Raw genomic sequence first — 9,920 nt, 5'->3', positions numbered from 1 at the left:
ATCAAATGACCTTGTTAAACAATTTATTGACATTCATTTCATCCTATGTCTCAAAAGACAAAAATACCCTTTTGACTATTTTCGTTCTTGTTTTGACTTAGCTTCCAGTTTAACTATTCCTAATCGATGTGATTCGTGACAGTGACCTCATGGATCCAAATGAACAAAGCTTGAGCTAAATACTTGGACTCAAAAGTTCACAAACCTTTTCCAAGTTTAGCTTAATGTCAACTAACTCCCCTAAAGAGTTGACACTGAAAATCTCTCGGTTCAAATGAATTTATTTTCTACTCAAGAATTCAACCTAATTGTAATGAGTGGATCCACAGGATATTATCAGTGTTTACCCTTCATGAATATCATCAGCTAGTCGGGATTTACAAAATTACCATTTTACCCTTCTAGCTGTTATTTCCTCAACTCCATTGTCGCTTGTGAATAAGTTAGAAACAATGTATTGACGAGGAGCTAACAAGTCACATTGTTTCATTCAAAAGAGTCAAGACTCAATTTGGACACTGACCAGTTCATTTATTCACACTCCAAGGAACAAAGCATGAGGTGATATACATTGCATTTCAGCAATCTTGTACATGAATTCCATATCTATGAGAACTTCACAAAGTTACTCATGACATCTTCACAACTTAGTACTTTGCCAATAGGGCCTGTTCAGAATCACATAGTGAGTCCGAACTCTGACTTTCTCAAATGAGAATATGTAAGTTGTGAAATGGCATGTCTCATTTTAGGATTAAGGTAAGCACGATGCAATTCATACGTAGTGACTTCGAGACATAAGAGGTTAAATGGTTTGTTCTTATCTTGTCTCTAGAAGTGCACTGGTCAATTCAGTACCTTCGGAAGATACCTAGAAGAACTATAGAGTCTCCAACTCTCAATGCCCCATAACCAGACATCATGGATTCTCCTAACAATCGTACTGAGGTCAATAGTCCTTTGACCCTTAGATTGCGAATATATCGTTTTAAGAAAACTACGAAGAGTTTGTTCATGCAAATCTGCATTTGTCTCTTCGTAAGTTGTTTAGTTTGTTTATGGACTAAAGAATAATTTTTTATCATAAAGCTTCAAACAGACACGAAAGTATGAATGAACGTTTCAACTTTTTATTAATGAATAAGCAATTACAAGCAAGAGTCTTCATGAGACTTTATTACATCAAATGTACGATATAAAGACTACAACTCTACTTGTGGGCACCATTGACAACACGAGTGACTTCCTAGGCCCGGCCAATGGCCGAGTGCCGGCCGAGTGACCACCCAGGCCGGCCAATAGCCGAGTGCCGGCCCTGTGCCGGCCATTGGCCGAGTGACGGCCCACGGCCGACCGAGTGACTTTCCAGGCCCGGCCAATGGCCGAGTGCCGGCACTGGGCCGGCCATTGGCCAAGTGACGGCACAGGGCCGGCCGAGCGACTTCCCAAGCTCGGCCAATGGCCGAGTGACGGCCCAGGTCCGGTCGAGCGACTTCTCAGGCCCGGCCAATGGCCGAGTGCCGGCCCTGGGCCGGCCATTGAACGAGTGACGCTCAAGGACCGGCCGAGCGACTTCCTAGGCCCTGGGCCGGCCATAGGCCGAGTGACGCCCCAGGGCCGGCCGAGCGACTTCCAAGGCCCGGCCAATGGCCGAGTGCCGGCCTTGGGCCGGCCATTGGCCGAGTGACGGCCCAGGGCCGGCCGTGCCCTGAGGGGGGGATCCAAGGTCGGCCGCTATCGCAACCATCGCCGCTTCACCGAGCCGAGACGAGCCGGTAGCATTAGCCCCCCGAGTTTATCACCGAGTGTAATTCGTGTGGTAAACTCAAGGTCCTCGTCGACGTCGGCCCACTGGAGCAACTTATCGTCAAAAGGTATGTCTCGATCGCTTTTAATTATTACTTTTTCTTTTGGCCGCTCTATTTTCCATTTTTTTTCATCTCGTGACACGTGCCCATGGTCACTACCAACCACCTATCGAGGTATGGGGCCATTGAAGATGACTTGTTTCCTCTACTCGAGGATCAACATTTGGACCTGGAAAGTTTTTGGGTCCAATTCTCATCTCCCTCGATCGACGCATGGTTGGCCGGCGAGTAAGAGGCCGCGCGCGCCGGAGACGGCTCGCGTCGACAGGGGGACACCGGCCCGGCCGTGCCGGACGCCGAGGAGGGCCGGGCCGACCAGCGCGGGAGCGGCCGGGAAGACAGGCGCGCTGGGGACGACGCGCGCGCAGGCAGGGTCGACCAGGGGGTCGCCGATGGGTCGTTCAGCTCTGGTGTGGGCGCCTTTGGCGAGCCCAGCGTCAGGGGAGATGCGCCGGCCTTGGGCGGCACTGGTGTTGCTGTAGGTGTTGGGGAGGACCCCTCCCGGCCGGGGGGGGATGTTTGGCTGCCTGTGGGTGGCTTGGGCAGCGCGCACGCACTGGGGGAGGCTGCGCTTGGCGGGATCGGCGCCGGGGGAGGCGCGTCGGTAGAGGAGGGTGCCGAGCAAGACGCGCCGGCCAAGGTCGGCGCCCCCTGGGTCGATCCCAACGCCAGGGAGGCCCTCACTCGACCGGGTGGGGCCGTCTGGATGGTGCCCGGTCGCGCTTGCAAAGGAGGCCGCTCGGGTGGAGCGCTCGCGCCAGGAAGGGCGACGCCCGGCGAAACCGGCGCCTGGGTACATGCTTCGTAGACATCCCCTTTTTTCTGTCGGGTGGTCGCGGCATGCCACATGATGCTCTATCGAGCGAAGAAGAGAGCCGTCACTACGGACGACATTCAGGACCTCATGGTTGTTCGTGGGGTGCCCGGGAAACCGGGCTCCTACCTAGTAGCACACCAGAAGCGCCTCGCCATCATCACTAACGTCACTTCGAAGCGCAGATATCCTTGGGTGTGGGTGTCTAAGTCTGCCTCTCGCGTTTGGTCTCGTGGCCGACTTCTCACCTGTACGCGATATCGAGGGCTCTGGGCTTGAAACGGTGATCAGGGCGGTCCCGGATTCGAGGCGGAAGGGATCGCTCTTTGAGTCCCCGAACTTAATCGCGACGACCGGGTGGTTCATCCATGGTGACGATGTGCCACGATGCCCAGTCCTCAGTGCGGAGGTCACGAAGGGCCCCGAGTCTGAGGAGGGGGGTTCCTCCGCTTCCCTCCCCGATGCGGGGGGTACTAACTACATACGTGTCTTTTATGCTATTACAGTACTCTTTCGTTCATGTTTATCGTTATGTTCTAACCGATTGTTGTTCTTTGCAACAGATACCATGGCTCGGTATCGTTCGCGTGCGCGGGTACCGATGGTAGAACCTGCCGCCGAAGCTGTTGCCGCGGCTCACTCTCGAGTTGAGGCTCGCCGCGGGGGATCCCCGGTGCGGGCAAGGAACGAGGCAATCTCCTCAAACAAGCGACCGTCTTCATCGATCTCCTTTAGTTCACCCTCCAGCCCATAGCGTGCTCATACGTCGACAGCGCCAGACGGCATGGACTCGATGCTCCTAGCGGAGGCGGCGGAGTTGAGGGGCTAGTGTTCCCAGGGGATCCTCGAAGGCCCCCTGCGAGACTTTAATGGTCTCCTGATGACGAGCGACCTCGAGTACTTCCAAAATGGGATCAACGACGCTCGATAGTTACGATCCGCTTGTTTGACTTACATGCAGCCATTACACTTATCCTGATTGTACGTACGTCACCCTCTTTTGCAGATGCTCGCGCGTCAAGAACGAGGCAACCGTATTCACCGAGACTTGTTGCGGCGAATGCAGATCATGAAGAGGGACATGGAGAGCACGACGGCCGACCACACCGCCGCGTTGGTGGGGGTCCGGACTGCCCAGGAGTTTCAGGCGCTCAAGGAGGAGTCGAAGCGAACCCGCAAGGAATTGATTGCCGAGAGATCACTGCGCATGGCTGAACAGGCATCTTGGGAGAAGGGGGAACAAGCGGCCGACACTTTCTTCGGGGAGACGAAGAAACTTCAAGCGGCGCTCTCAGGCCGAGACGAGGAGCTGAAGATCGTCCATGCTCGACTATCGGCGAGCGAGATCTCTCGCGTCAAGGTGGAGAGGGATAGGGATTCTTTGCTAGTGGAGATGCAGACCCTCATTGAAGAGAAGGACGACGCCATGCGATCCAAGGCAGATCTAGAGCATGGCTAGGACCTCGCGTTGGAAGAGGCTCATTACGTGGCGGCCATACGGGTTCGAGACACGACCGCGAAGGAGAACGCATCTCGTGAGACCACCTTTTCCTTCTTTGAAGCCATGTTTCCTCCTTTGGACGACGCGCCACAGGTGGATGACCCGCGTCCCCAGGTTCCCGCGGAGGCTGCTCATTCGACGAACTGCTCGCCCGACAGAGAGGCCACCGATGGGTCGGGCGTCCCTTTCCCCGAGAATGATGAGGAGCAGATCGACTTCTGTTCCGAGTAGTTGGCTTTATTTTGGTTTCCTGCGCACTTGATTAGCACTTGCTTTTTTTTACTTTCGGATATTTGTTATATTTTCTTTTGTTTCTGTTGGGTTGTTTCCGCAACATTGCTTGTTTTTGCTAAAGCTTTTTCCGGTTTATCATGCGTTTTATCTTCTCGATTTACTATGCTTAGCGTAATCGATTTGCGCAATCCGGCTAGTGCATGTCATACGAGCCCCAGTTTACTATATCTAGCGTAACCGGTTTGCACGGCTTAGTGCCATACTTAGCGGCGAGGTTTCCCGCGGACGCTGGCTGGACCAGTTTCGTCCGGCGGGTGCAAGTCTTTGCCATCCATTCGTGATTCGCTGCCTATCGGCGCATGCGAGCTGGACGGCTGTCTCGCCAATCTTCCGGCGTGTACGCTACCTTTCGGCGTGCGTGTTGTGTACCAAGACAGGCTTGAGGCGAGCGCAATTCCCAGTGAGTGCGGGACTTGCTGGTACGCGTATCACGTTTTGGGTTTTGACTGTGAGGATCAACGGTTCGGTGCGCGGACGCGATCCGTCGACGCCCCGCTACCTTTCGGCGTTCGAGGCATGGAATCGTGCGAGAGCGTCGCACGAAAGATGTGTAGGGTCAAAGGTCCGGTGCGCGTATCCGACCCGTCGACATCTCGCTACCTTTCGGTGCGCGAAGCGTGGAATCGTGCGAGAGCGTCGCGCGAAAAAATGTGTATCTGTTACCTGTTACTTGTTAGCCCCCCGAGTTTCTTGTGTACTCGCAAAGGAGACTAGAAATTATAACAACATATGACAACGGTTTTTGAGGCGAAATGTAATCCCATTACTATGTTGAAATAAGCAAAAATTACATTCCCAGGCTATTGGCCTTATTTAAATTTGAAATTGTCTTTCACTAAAACCGGAAATAAAATGGAAACAATCAAACATAAAGAAATCGGGGGTGGGCTTCTATTGGTAGTATTGCCGCAGGTGTTCGGCGTTCCATGGATGAGTGAACACGAGTCCTTCTAGGTTCTCGAGCTCGTATATACCACCATGGATGGCTCGGTGCACACAATACAGGCCCTCCCACGTGGGACCCAGGACTCTTGCTCCTTGCACCTTGGTGTTTTGGAACACCATTCTGAGGACGAGGCTCCCGTCAGCGAACTTTCGCAGCTTGACCTTGGAATTGTAGTACTTTTCGACCTTCCTCTTTTGTGCGGCAAGGCGAGTGAGCGCGCCCGCCCTTTTCTCGTCTATGAGATCCAGCTCGAGCCTTATTGCTTCGTTGCTGGCGGATTCTTCGAACTCTTCGATGCGAAAGGTTGGCAGCTTGTGTTACCGGTCGTTTTCGGGACGCCGGAAATTCAAAAACAATTCAAGACCGGCCGGGCTTCGCCGGCCGGAAGCCCATTGGGCCCCGGCCCACTGGGCCCGAAGGCCCTGACGCACCCACGGCCCAGGGGCCACGCACACCTGCGCCCCCGGCCCAGTGGGCCTTCGCGCGCCCTAGCGTGCCTGGCCCGCGCGCACCCTACCCCCCGGCCATCCCGGCCCGCGCGCGCTCCCGCCCCGGGCGTCCCTACCCGCGCGCGCTCCCGCTCCCTAGGCGTCCCGTCCCGCGCGCGCTACCACGCCCCCGGCCATCCCGGCCCGTGCGCGCTCCCGCGCCCCCGGCCGTCCCGGCCCGTGCGCGCTCCTGCGCCCCCGGCCGTCCCGGCCCGCGCGCGTTCCCGCGTTCCCGCGCTCCCGGCCGTCCTGGCCCGCGCGCGCTCCCGCCCGTCTTGGACCGCGAGCGCTCCCGCGTCCCGGCCCTTGCGTCCCGACCCGCGCGTGCGCTCCCGCGCCCCGGGCGTCCCGGCCCGCGCACGCCCCAGCGCCCCGGCCGAGTGCCTCTGCTGCCTCGGCCGGGCGCCCCTGCTGCCCCGGCCGAGTGCCCCTGCTGCCTCGGCCGGGTGCTCTTGCCGTCTCGGCCGGGTGCCCCTGCCGCCCCGGCCGAGCGCCCCTGCTGCCCCGGCCGAGCGTCCCTGCTGCCTCGGCCGGGTGCTCCTGCTGCCCCGGCCGAGCGCCCTGCTGCCTCGGCCGGGTGTCCCTGCCACCTCGGCCGGGTGCCCCTGCTGCCCCGGCCGAGCATCCCTGCTGCCTCGGCCGAGCGATCCCAACGCCTTGACTGGGCACGCCTACTGCCGGGCATGCAAAGCCCGTCCAAGTCCCGCGCCCGGCACGCCCCGTGCCCATCTAGACGACACGCCCCGCGCGCCCTGCGCCCTCCTGGGCGTGATGCCTCGCGCGCCCCGCTCCCGGCCACCCAGTGGGCCTCAAGGGGCCGGCCCAAGGCCTCTCTCCACAACTATAAATACCCCCCCTTGGGGAAGGAAAAATCATCCTGTTTCATTCGAACAAATCCCAATTCTCCCACAACACTTCTCACTCGAGAATTCTCTCCTCTCCTGCACTCTTGTGATATTTCCAAGAGCGCGCGCTCCTCCCCCCTCGGCTCAGAATTACAAGGACCCCCCTCCACGAGAGGGAGCGCGCTCCTTTTCTGCGACCTGAGCCTTCGCAGTACACACTGCTCTCCAGCTTCTTGGCCATTGATATAGAACTTCGAGTTACAAGGCAAGCGACCCCTCTAAAGTCTTCACTAGAAGCTACGAGCCGGGTCCTACTCTAAAGCCTTGGAACTCAAGCCTCCGAGCCCAAGATAGCCCTCAACACACAGATTGAACTACGTTCTGACCTGATCCCGACTAAAGGGTACGTAGGCAGCCAACCTTTGGCACAGTCACACCCCCCAAAACACACCTCAGGGTCTGGAGGGTGCAGCTCGGTCTACGAGCTCCCATTTTTGGCCCGGGCGCGGTCACTTGGTCCGGCCTTGGATCGAACCACCCGAGGTATCTAATCGTTGTTCTTTTTCGTGCGACAACAGCTTGGTCTCAACGGGTACCACGGCCTCGATGACGAATGCCAACGCGAAAGGGGTTTCGCCGGTTGCGTTCCGCGCGATGGTCCAGTACGCCCAGAGGACCATGGGGAGTTCCTCGGCCAACGCCCCCTTTCTCTCTTCCAGCTTCTTTTTCAAGTTTTCCTTGATTGTTTTGTTGACCGCCTCGACCTGACCGTTGGCCTGAGGATGACGGGGAGAGGAGAAGGTGTTGCTAATGCCCAGCTCTTCGCATATGTCCCGGACGTTTGCATTATCGAATTGTTTTCCGTTGTCGGTCACGATCGATGCGGGGATTCCGAAGCGGCAGACAATGTTCTTCCTGATGAAGTTAGTCGTGTTCACCTCCATGATCTATGCTAGCGGTTCGGCCTCTACCCATTTTGTGAAGTAATCGATAGCCACGATCGCGTGTTTGTATTGTCTTGGGGCCGTAGGAAGCTCACCAATGAGGTCGGTTCCCCACTTCGTGAAGGGTCGAGGCACGACGATCGGGAACAGTGCGGCCGATGCTTGGCGCGGGATGTGGGCAAACCTTTGGCATTTGTCACATTTTTTGGCCCACTCTTGGGAGTCCTTTTTCAAGGTAGGCCAGAAGTACCCGAGCCGTAGCAGTTTCAGGGCCAAAGACTGTCCAGCGGCGTGGTTTCCGTACACCCCCTTCGTGCACCTCGCGGAGCGCTTTCTTCGCCTCGACCTCGGTCAAGCATCGGAGAAGGGGCATAGAGTATCCTCTCTTGAATAGGTTGTCCTCCCTCATCGTGTATTTCGGCCCCAAGCTTCTCAGCTTTTTAGCCTCTTCCTTGTCTTCAGGGAAAACTCCTTGCTGGAGGTACCCCACGAGTGGCGTCATCCACGAGGGGGCGGACTTTCGTCGACCACCCCTACGTCGCCTCTCAAGACATAGGGTCGAGTTAGTACCTATATTGGGACGCTGCCTTCTCCCTCTTCGTCTATCCCTGACGCAAGGCGCACAGGGCATCGGCGTCAATGTTCGCCTCTCGGGGAACCTGGACTATCTCGAACAAAGATAGGGCCTCCAGATTTTTCTGAGTCTTCGACAGATACGCGACCATGTTTGGCTCCTTGGCTGCGTAGTTGCCTTTAACCTGGTTCACAGTCAACTGTGAATCACAATGGATGCGTAGGTTTTGGACTCCTAGCTTGTTCGCCAACTCCAAGCCAACGATCAGAGCCTCGTACTCTGCCTCGTTGTTGGAGGACTTGAACTCTAATCGCAGGGCGTATCTCAGTTTTTCCCTATCAGGATTTGTGAGCATGACGCCGGCGCCAGCCCCCCGGGCGTTCGATGCGCCATCTACTTGTAAATCCCTGACCGGCCCTATCGGGTTAATGGTCCTCCTCTTTGATGATCCATTGTGGTCGTTCTCCTTGTCTTCCTCGTTCTCATTGTCTTCGTTGGCCTTGCCAGTTGAGGGTGCGTTGGTGAATTCGGCCACAAAGTCGGCGAGGGCCTGGCCTTTGATAGCGTTTCTCGGTTGAAACTCCACCCCATACTTGCCCAGCACTTGGGACCATATGGCCATCCGTGATGAGGTCCATTTTATTAAAGCCTTCTCGATGGGATGTCCCGTGCGTACCACGATTGGGTGCGCTTGGAAGAAAGGGTGAAGTTTTCTCGCGCTCATGACAAGGGCGAGGGACAATCTCTCGATTTCTGGGTATCGAGTCTCGGCGTCGAGGAGCGCCTTGCTTACGTAATAGACCGGCCATTGGACCTTGTTTTCTTCGCGCACTAGGACCGCGCTCACGACGCTGTCGAAAACCGTGAGGTAGACGTACAAGGTCTCGCCGTCGTTTGGTTTTGCAAGGAACGGAGGAGAGCTGAAGTAGGTTTTCTTTTCGCGGAACACCTCCTCACACTTCTTTGTCCACACGAACCCATCGGTCTTCTTTAATGCTTTAAAAAATGGTTGGCACCTGTCGGTCGCCTTGGAAACGAATTGCGTTAAGGCGGCGATCCTTCCCGTCAAACTCTGTACTTCCTTGACTTTTTGTGGCGACCTCATCTCTAAGATCGCCTTTATCTTTTCGGGATTGGCTTCGATCCCACGGCGGCTCACCATGTAGCCTAGGAATTTTCCAGACTCAACCCCAAAAGTGCACTTGTTGGGATTGAGCTTCATCTTGTAGCGCCGCAGGATTGCGAACATCTCCTTGAGGTCTCGACAGTGGTCGTGGGCTTTGAGGCTTTTGACTAGCATGTCGTCTACGTAGACCTCCGTTGTTTTGCCATTTTGGTTGGCGAACATTCGGTTCACCAGCCTTTGATATGTTGCTCCATCGTTTTTGAGGCCAAAGGGCATGACCTTATACCAATAGAGTCCGCGGTTTGTAACAAAGGTGGTCTTGATCTGATCCGGCTAGTGCATGCGGATCTGATTGTAGCCCGAATAGGCGTCCATGAAGCTTAGCAGTTCATGGCCCACTGTAGCGTCAACGAGTTGCTAGATTCTTGGGAGACGGAAACTGTCTTTCGAGGAGGCCTTGTTGAGGTCTTTGTAATCGATACAAATTCGCCACTTCCCGTTCGGCTGCTTTACCATAATG

The sequence above is a fragment of the Urtica dioica genome, chromosome 7, assembly GCF_054948205.1.
Source record: "Urtica dioica subsp. dioica isolate 48M chromosome 7, U.dioica_male_clone48M_v1_H2, whole genome shotgun sequence".
Taxonomy (NCBI): Eukaryota; Viridiplantae; Streptophyta; class Magnoliopsida; order Rosales; family Urticaceae; genus Urtica; species Urtica dioica.
This window is presented reverse-complemented; position numbering follows the sequence as displayed.